The sequence below is a fragment of the Lynx canadensis genome, chromosome C2 (genome assembly GCF_007474595.2).
Source record: "Lynx canadensis isolate LIC74 chromosome C2, mLynCan4.pri.v2, whole genome shotgun sequence".
NCBI lineage: Eukaryota > Metazoa > Chordata > Mammalia > Carnivora > Felidae > Lynx > Lynx canadensis.
The window spans coordinates 30,837,595-30,846,658 of record NC_044311.2 but is presented as its reverse complement, the minus strand read 5'-3'; positions in this window follow the sequence as shown (position 1 = coordinate 30,846,658).

Sequence of the window (9,064 nt, the reverse complement as noted above, 5' to 3'; positions counted from 1 at the left end):
CTCACTGCATGAGCGCAAAGAGTTTTGACTGCATGAGGGCCAGGCTGGCTGTGGCCAGCTGGAGCCACCCCCGAAACAAGAGAGCAAGCCATGGGGGGAGGAAGAGGCTGGCCTTCCTAAAGTTCTTGGCTTTGTTCCATTCTCAGGGTGGGGGAGAATTCCCATTCTCAGGGTGCAATAAAGTCAAATTGAGCCTGGAAAGAGAACACACTGTCCTCTATCCTGCCTACTCCCTCCCAATTGTGAGAATGTGGTCACTATGTAGGACCCACTTCAGGGGACTTTTTTTCCTGGGACTGCAGCTGCTAGAGTGTGGTTCTGGGAAGCCCAGGGAGGACTTCGATCTCACTTCTTTGCCTTGCAGACTTTGCTACAGATTGTCTTTGGGCTGAGGTTTCCCAGGTCCATGAACATTCTGGTCACCCTCTACTAGGCATGCTCCAGACTTTCCAATATTTTTTTTTTTAAACTCAGCTCCCAGAATGAGCCCATGATGGCAGATGTACTCAGGCCAGCACAGCACACAATGGGGCCACCATCACCTGTGACTTGCACCTGGATTGCTCCAAATACCACCAGCTCAGTCGGGCCTCTCCTGCTTCTGCATCCTGTGGTCAGTCCCCACAAAAACGTGACCAGCCACATGCAAGTCCCCACCACCTGAGGCACTGCCCACCTGGGTCACCCGGGGGCTTGTTGGCTGCATAATGAACTGTTCACATATAAATGCAAATGAAGCCCATTACCGTCAACCATGTCAGTTTGACAGCAGAGCTCTCCATCGGCAGGATAAGTTTAAATCTTAACTCCAACATCTTTCATGTTGGTTGTCCTTTGTGACACTGGGAAATGTCGGGCATGCCTGTCCCCACGAGAGTGGTGAGTGGGACAGTGTGTCCACGGAGGTGAGGATGTGCCACGACTAGAACTCCCTGCCATGAGAGCGGCAGAACAGCACCTCAAGTGGAGCGGGCGCTGCTTCTACAGAAGTGACAATGAGGCCACTGGATGAGACAAAGCAACTCACTAGAGCCCACCCCTCACGTGTCTCCCTTCCTACAGTCCTCACTTCCTGAATATTTGCCAAGGCCTGAGGGTGGAAGCTGACCCCCAGGCTCCTCCATCCTCGCCTAGAGCCAGCCGTCCCCAAGGACGACCTGTGCCCTCCTCTGGATCCCAGCCAGCCCTTACCTGGTCCTCCTCCAAGTCCTCCTGGACCCTGAGCCCCATATGTCACAAAGCGTCTCTTCCACCTCTTCCCATACAGTTTGCTTTAAAAAACAATTCACAGCAGGGGGAGACCTGGGTGGCTCAGTTGGTTGAGCATCCGACTTCAGCTCAGGTCATGATCTCACGGTTCCTGAGTCTGAGCCCCACATCTGGCTCTCTGCTGTCAGCACAGAGCCCACTTTGGATCCCCTGTCCCGCTTTCTTTCTGCACCTCCCCCGCTGATGATCTCTCTCTCAGAAATAAACACTTAAAAATAAATTCATGGGGTGCTTAAAATGTGCACTACTCACTAGCACATGGGTTTCAAACCTACCTTTTCCCTTTGTAGAAAACAAGGAAACTTTTACCCCACCCCTGTTTTCCAGTTTCTCAATGACATATGACTCTGAGATCCCTTCCTAACACATCTTCAGGAGCAGAGGTACAAGAGTAAGCTAAGCTTTGTGGGGGGTGCCTGGTGGCTCAGTCGGCTGAACATCTGACCCTTGATGTCGGCTTAGGTCATGATCTCACAGTTCCCGAGACTGAGCCCCCATGTTGGGCTCCCTGCTGACAGCGTGGAGCCTCCGTGGGATTCTCTCTCTCTCAAAATAAATAAATAAATAAAATAAATATTAAAAAAAAAAAAAAGAGTAAGCTTTGTGTCCAGATTGGCCTGGGGTCAGTCTCAGTGAAACCTCTAAGCAGTCCTAGGATTCTGGGTAATTGCCTCCAGCCTCAATGTCTGCTCTGTAAAATGGGAGAAATACCACCTGGCTTGCAGGGTCCTGGTGAAAATCCAGGGAGGTCATACAAGTAATTTCAGTGCCTGGTATGCAGCTGGTACTTAATTGTGGGTGACTAGCAGTAGCGGTGGTTATCGTTATTACTAACAATAGCATTGTTATTAACAGCGAGGTTCACCCTCCGATGGCATTCATGCCAGAGCCAAACAGAAAAGCTAGAATGCTGATCTCGCATCTCAGCACCCCCCACCCCCGTGGTCGGTTAATTCTATGCAAGTTAAGTCCCTCAAACAAGAGTCACTGCAACTACTAGTACTAGTCAGGGCAAGTGCTACTGACCGAGCTTCAGAGTTTACAAACAAGGTAAACACTATTTAATCCTGCCATCCACTGTATAAATAAAATGTCACATTACCCAGGTGATGGGGCAGAAAATGGGCTCAGAGAAGTTAAAGAACTTCAAGGAAAATGGAAATAGCCCAGGACAACTGATTCCAAATGCTGGGCCTGCTCCTTTATACTCCCAAAAGTACAGTAGTCCCCCTTATCCACGGGGGACATGTTCCAGCACTCCCAGTGGGGGCCTGAAACTGCAAATAGTACCGAACCCTATATGGTCCTCTCCTAAGCAAACATTCCAAGGACAAGGTTTAGTTTATAAATTAAATATAAATTTTAAATTATAAATGTATAAATGTTGTTAGCACAAAAAGAACTGATAATAAAATAGATTATAATAATCTACTGTAATAAAACTTACGTGAATGTGGTTTCTCTCTCTTGACACAGCTTACTGTACTGAGCTCACCCTCCTTGTGATGATGGGAGATGATAAAATGTCTACATGATGAGACGGAGTGAGGGGAATGACGCAGGCACTGTGACGGAGTGCTAGGCCGCTACTGACCTTCTAAGGATACATCAGAAGGAGGATCACCTGCTTCCAGACCACAGCTGACTGTGAGTAACTCAAACCACGGAAGTGAAACTGTGGATAAGGGGAGACTATTATACACTGGGGTTGGGGCCAAATTATTCCAATGCTTTTGGCTGTAAGGGGAGGTAAAGTCAAAGGTGTCATCAGAGGGCTGCTCGGTTTCCACAGAGGCCAGGCTGGTCCCTGCAGACCTAGACTCAGGGTCCACATCTGTGTCTGCCCACCCTGACCCTCCCTTCTTCTTCCATTTGCCTCTCACTCATCTTTGCTAGGCCTCGAAGCTCTGTCTCACCTTCCTTCTAAAGCTTTGTCTTCCCCAATTTCTTTTCTTCACCAAGGCAGCCAGTGTGACGGAGCTGTGAATTCAGGCAAGGAGCCCCTGCTGACCCACCTAGCTCTGTCCTGGTGCCCATCTCCTTCCATAGCCCTGAGAGCGACTCCTGCCTTCAATGTGAGGAGAGCAGCCATCAGGCAGTTGGTCTTCAGGCTCACCTATCAGTGGCAGAAAACTTTGAGCATTAGAACAAGGGATGTGGTGGAGGTGACTGCCTTTCTGGGGAAGGTTTTAGGAAAGAGGAAAAACACCTGTCTGTGCCAGCAAATGAAGGTTAAGCCCGCCTCCACGAAGGGGAAGGGGGGCTTGGTGACCTCTGGGGCTCCCTTTCAGAGTCTGCAGACAGACATACCTCCTGCTCTGCTGCAGAATGAGCCTGTGAGTTCCTTCCAAGAACAACAAGATACTGCCAGACAGGTTTTGGTGACCCGTCACAAACTCCCAAAGTTCTTTAATCCAGCAAGCTAAAGAAGCATCTCTCCCTCAATCTCTCTCCCTGCCCCGCCCCTACCTCACCCCTGCCCCATGTATACACAGTCAGACCCAATTTCTTTCTGCAACCAATATACTAATTACCATTCTACTCAACAACACTGGTCATCTGTAACATTCTCTTCACCTGTCTGTTAAAGGCCCACACATGCCCACGAAGCTCTCGTATAAAAGCCGCACGATAGCGCAATCACAGACGATGAAGCAGGGCAGAACGGTGCCCTTGCTGCTCATCTGGTCCACCACTCCCCTGCCCTGGGTACCTGCTGTCCTCAGCCCACGGGCGCCTGGCTGTCACACTCTTCCCAGAGTAGCCCCGAGCACCCCAGCACCTCATGGACTACCTTCCTCTCTCCAGGGCCCCACCTCCACGGCTCCGGGGCCTTTGTCTATCACTGTCTCTGTCAGGCAGGTGATTTTAAACTTCCATTCCTAAAAGACGCATATTATATAAAAAAATGTTTTAAGTGCCTCGGGGTGTTTTGTTCCTCATTGCTTCATAAAAGTGACATTAATAGCCAGGGAAGAGCACTGCTGAGTGCAATTACAGAGGATGTTTCAGGTATGAAAGCTGTTTGGAGCCTGCTAATGTTTCCTAATTACAGGCCTTTTGGTAGCAGAGAGAAAAAGATAAAGAGTGGGTGGGAGGCCCAGGGTGGGGAGCTCTGACTTATCTCAGTGGTTTACCTGAGGGGGTGGGGGGAGGGGAGGAAAGGGGGGAGGGAGCAGGGAGGTCAGAGGCCTCCTCCCTGGGAGGCAAGGCCTCTCTCCTTGGAGAAAGCAATATTCATTCCTAGTAACAGCTCAGGGAAAGGACACCACTCATCTCTCATACTGTAAGAGAAAACCTTTCATGTACTCAGTCTGAGTTTGAGGAACCCACCGCAACGTGACCTGGAAGTTCCTTCTGGAGCCACCCTCTGAAGAGACCAAGGTGGGCAGCATTTCATTGGAAAAGACAGTACCCCATGGTTGTCAGCAGGAGAGCAGCCTGCAGGAGATGAGATGTCAGCACTGGCACTTTCTAGCCATGTGACTGGGAGTAATTTCACAGCTGATTCTGTGCCTTAGTTTCCTCATCTGTAAAATGGGGCTGTTGAGGAATCATGTGTGCATGACTATAATGCACTCTGAGCCTGTGATACACTATGAGATTTAATTTTTCCCTACCTAGCATCTATTCATCCTTCTGGTACCTATATCCCAATTCTTTCTGGGGAATTACTCCCTCTCGCCCTTTATCCCCGGGTTCAGGTATGCTCAGCACAACACAGAGATAGACCCAGAATTTGGGAGGACCAGTGGGCACTAGGCTTTTGCTGGCTGCAGAACTAGTTGAGGCAGGCATGGGATTCCAGGCAAGCTGCTCAGGCCCAATCAGAGCTAATTCCAGGGCTTCTTCTGGGGCAACCACCAAGAGGGGCATGTTCTTCCCAGGGGATATGAATGAACAAGGTTGTAGAAGCTGAACTTCTTAGGACCAAGAGGAGGCCCAGTAGGGAACCAGCACCATGAGAGTAGAGAGAGAAAAAAAGTAGATGGGGAGAAAAAGAGAATGGGCAGGGGTGTGGGGGGGGGGAGAGAGAGGGAGAGAGAGAGATCCTTAGACTCTGGAGCAGCCCACACATGAAGCCACATCGGCTCCTACGGCCCTATACCATTCAGTTACATGAGCCAGGGCACTTCCTTTAAGACTGAGTTGGGCTTGGGGCGCCCCAGTGGCTCAGTGGTTAAGTGTCCGACTTCAGCTCACATCATGATCTTGCAGTTCATGAGTTCAAGCCCCGCATCGGGCTCTGTGCTGACAGCTTGGCGCCTGAAGCCTGCTTCAGATTCTGTCTCCATCTCTCTCTGCCCCTCCCCCACTCAAGCTCTGTTTCTCTCTCTCTCTCTCTCTCAAAAATTAAATAAACATTAAAACAAACAAAAAAAGACTGAGTTGAGCTCTTCTGTCACTGGCCACCAGAGAACCCGGACTGATACAAAAGTGTGGCTTCCGGCTATCAAGCCAAATCAGGCCAAAGGCTCCCAAGTCCCAGGTGGTGGTACCAGTCTGAGAAAGGATGACCAACCCCAAGCCCCTTTGCTGGCCTGTCCCTCGGCAAGGCCTGAAATTCAAATACCAGAAAGCTCCATTCACAAAATCATTTTGCCCAGAGCTAAATTTCTCTTGGATTTGCCTAATTTAGCTCAGGCTTTTCTGTCTTCATTAACATGATTGAGTCATCAAATAAAGAAAAGAGAAAATCCAGCCCTCCAAAGGGCTAGTACTATGCTAATGTTTCTTGAGTGTTTACAGAGGAAAATGTCCTACTGAAGTGTTTCATGTATGAGGAGGTGCCAACCTTGCCCCACTGAGGAGAGGGGGAAACTGGGGCTGAAAGAGTCTTAATGCCCAGCCCAACATCACACAGCCAGGGAGCTGCAGAGCTGAATGGGAGCCAGTTTATTTGATGCCAAGGCCTGGAGCCTTCAGGGCTCCTCTATAACTTCTCATCCATCAGACAAATTTCAATTGATTTTGCATGGCCTTGGAATAAATGGGGTGTTATAAGAGCGAATTTCTCTCCTGACCATGCTTTCCTTATTCCCATGATAAGGGCAGCTGGCAGGGGTGCCTGGAGGACTGACTGACAGCAAGCAGGGAGGCAGCCAGGGACTGCCAAGTGTCCAGGAAGGTCCACATGTGGACACTAAGTAGTGGCGGTGAGGCCCTCATGTGTCTGTTCTCATGGACGTGCATCTGGTGTTGGGAGCTAATGAATCAGTTTACCAGACACACGCATTCAAATGAGTGTTATTCCCTTCACAGGGGCCTCCTCTGGAAGCTCTGCCACTAAGTCCAATAACCCTCCCATCATTTAAGATATTTCCAGAACTCTAGGAACTGCCCACAGGGGCATGAAATGAAATAAACTCATTTAACTCCCCCCCCCACATACATATATACATACGCACATATATATGCAAATGTATACTCACATATATGCACAGATGACCACATAGACACATATACAGGTGACCATATATATACACATATACATATATAGACATATATATAGACACATACCTACACATATACACACATATACACACATATATATACAGATGCACATACAACATATATACACAGATGCCCGTATGTATATATATATACATACACATGTATACTTGCACAGACACACATACATACACATATGAACATATACACACATATATACATTTACACACATGCACAGAGCACAGGCACACACACACCCAGCTTGCTCATCCTCAAGGCCCATAGGCTTGGCTCTGGAGTCCTTTTCTATCTTGCCACCATCAAATTCCCCTTCCCATGATAAGGATTTACCAATACTGAAGTAGTGAACAGACTTTGTAGCAGGCCAGGAAGGTGGTTCCCAAGGGCAGTGCAGATGCAGCTGGAATCTGGAAGCCCAGGGAGCACTCTTCGCAGATAACTGAGGTAGATGTTTACACTTAGGCCACATGGCCCACAGACACAGAAACCTACACACACAGAGCCCATGGGCAGCCCAGGTGCACAAAGCCAGTGAGCCCTGGCAAAACTCATGGAAAGTGAAAGAGCTCTGGGGCTGGATTTCCAATAAGTGAGTGGAATAAGCCTCACTATCAGAGAGACCTAGGCTTGTTTTTCTAACCCATCATAGGCAGCACCTGAAAGCAAGTGGCACCTTCCCCTGGGTGTCCAGGTCTCCTTTGTCAGGCTTATTTCAGGACAGGTGGCACCATCTGCATCACTAAGTAAGCTCTTTGAAAAGATATTGACAACCAATTGGGTGTTGAGAGGCCTAAAACAAGTATTTCATTGGGCTACAATAAACCAAAATTGAACATCTCTTATGTTCAGAACCCTGGGTTGGAGATGCAAGAAGTATCAGGAATGCTCTGGACCTTCCTCGTTTATTTGGTCAACAAACATTTATTGGAGCCTGTCTCCTGCCGGGCTGGTGCTGGGCACCAGGAATACAGAGATAAGGCTGTTTCATCCTCTGGCCGGCGGGGGAGACCACACACCAATATCTGGTTAGCTCACAGAGCGATGGACAGTGTGTCAGAAGTCTGCACCAAGCCGTATGGGCTTCAAGAAGAGAGCACCTAGTGAGCCCTGGTGGAGAGGAGGATCCAGGAGGGCTCCCCTAGGGGGTGAGCACAGAGCTGACACTTGAGGGGCAGGGAGTGATGCAGGAAGGGAGGGGGGAAGGAAAAGAGTAGGGAGGGCCAGGAAGCATCCAGAAAGGGGGGGGGTAGATTGGTGAGAGGGGTAGCCATAAAGACCACCACTTACTGAGTGTCTACCATGAGGCCTCCCTGAACACCCCCACTGCCCAGAGGCCCTGAACTGTGAAGGTCAGGGAACATTTTGTAGCAGGGCTGGAAGCAAGGGTTTGGGAGAGATCTATGAAGCCAGCCCAAGGCCACACGTGTCACCAGTGAGGGTCCCTGGGATGCCCTTTGGTGGGCAGCTAAGCTCCTCCCTGGCATTTGTTACTGGATAAATGTCACGTTCTCCCTCTACTCACCAGGTGGCCTCTATTCAGGTTAAATCTAAAGGCTTTGAATTAAAGCTACAATTAGATCATAAAGCAACAGTTTTCATTTGGGCACAAATACTTTCTGTGTTTGACATGGAATATTATGATCCACTTTCCAGCAATAGAACTGAAAACAATTTGTGGGCTGTGTGTGGGTGGGCGGTCCAACGCCTTCCCACAACTGGTGGTTCTCAAGCACAGCTGTGAAGACATCCAGGGAGCCCCATAAAAGGAAGAGTCCCATGGCCTCTCTCTGGGGAGCCACCTCACAGGCTGTGCACTGTGGGTAGGGTTCATTGGAATGCCAGTTGGGCACCCTGGCAGAATTAGGCTTCTTCTGGTCAAGACAAACTCAGTTCCCTGGGAACCCCCAGGCTACCGGAACAATGCCAGTCCACCCTTCTCCATTTTAGGCATGCATGATCTGAGGCCTCTTCCCCCTTTTGGGGGTGGGGGTGGGGAGTGTCTCATCCTCAGTGGGTCCCAGGAAGATGTGATCACCCACCCAGCCCCCTGGCTTCTCAAATACCTGACCTCAATCCCGTTCCCTGGACCTCTTTACCACCCAGAAGTACTCTGCATATCTTAAATCCAAGCCCTGCCTCAAGGCCGTAGCCTGTGGTCCTCCTCCAGTCTCACTGAGACCTCCATCTGGGCCCCTGCACTTTGTCACAGTGGTCAGTCCCTCCTGGTGTCACATTTCTTTCTGCTGAGTAGATGCCTTGATACAAGATGCCAACCTCCTTTCACCAATGTCCTCAGCCCCTTACCCTTCCAGGCCCACTGTTC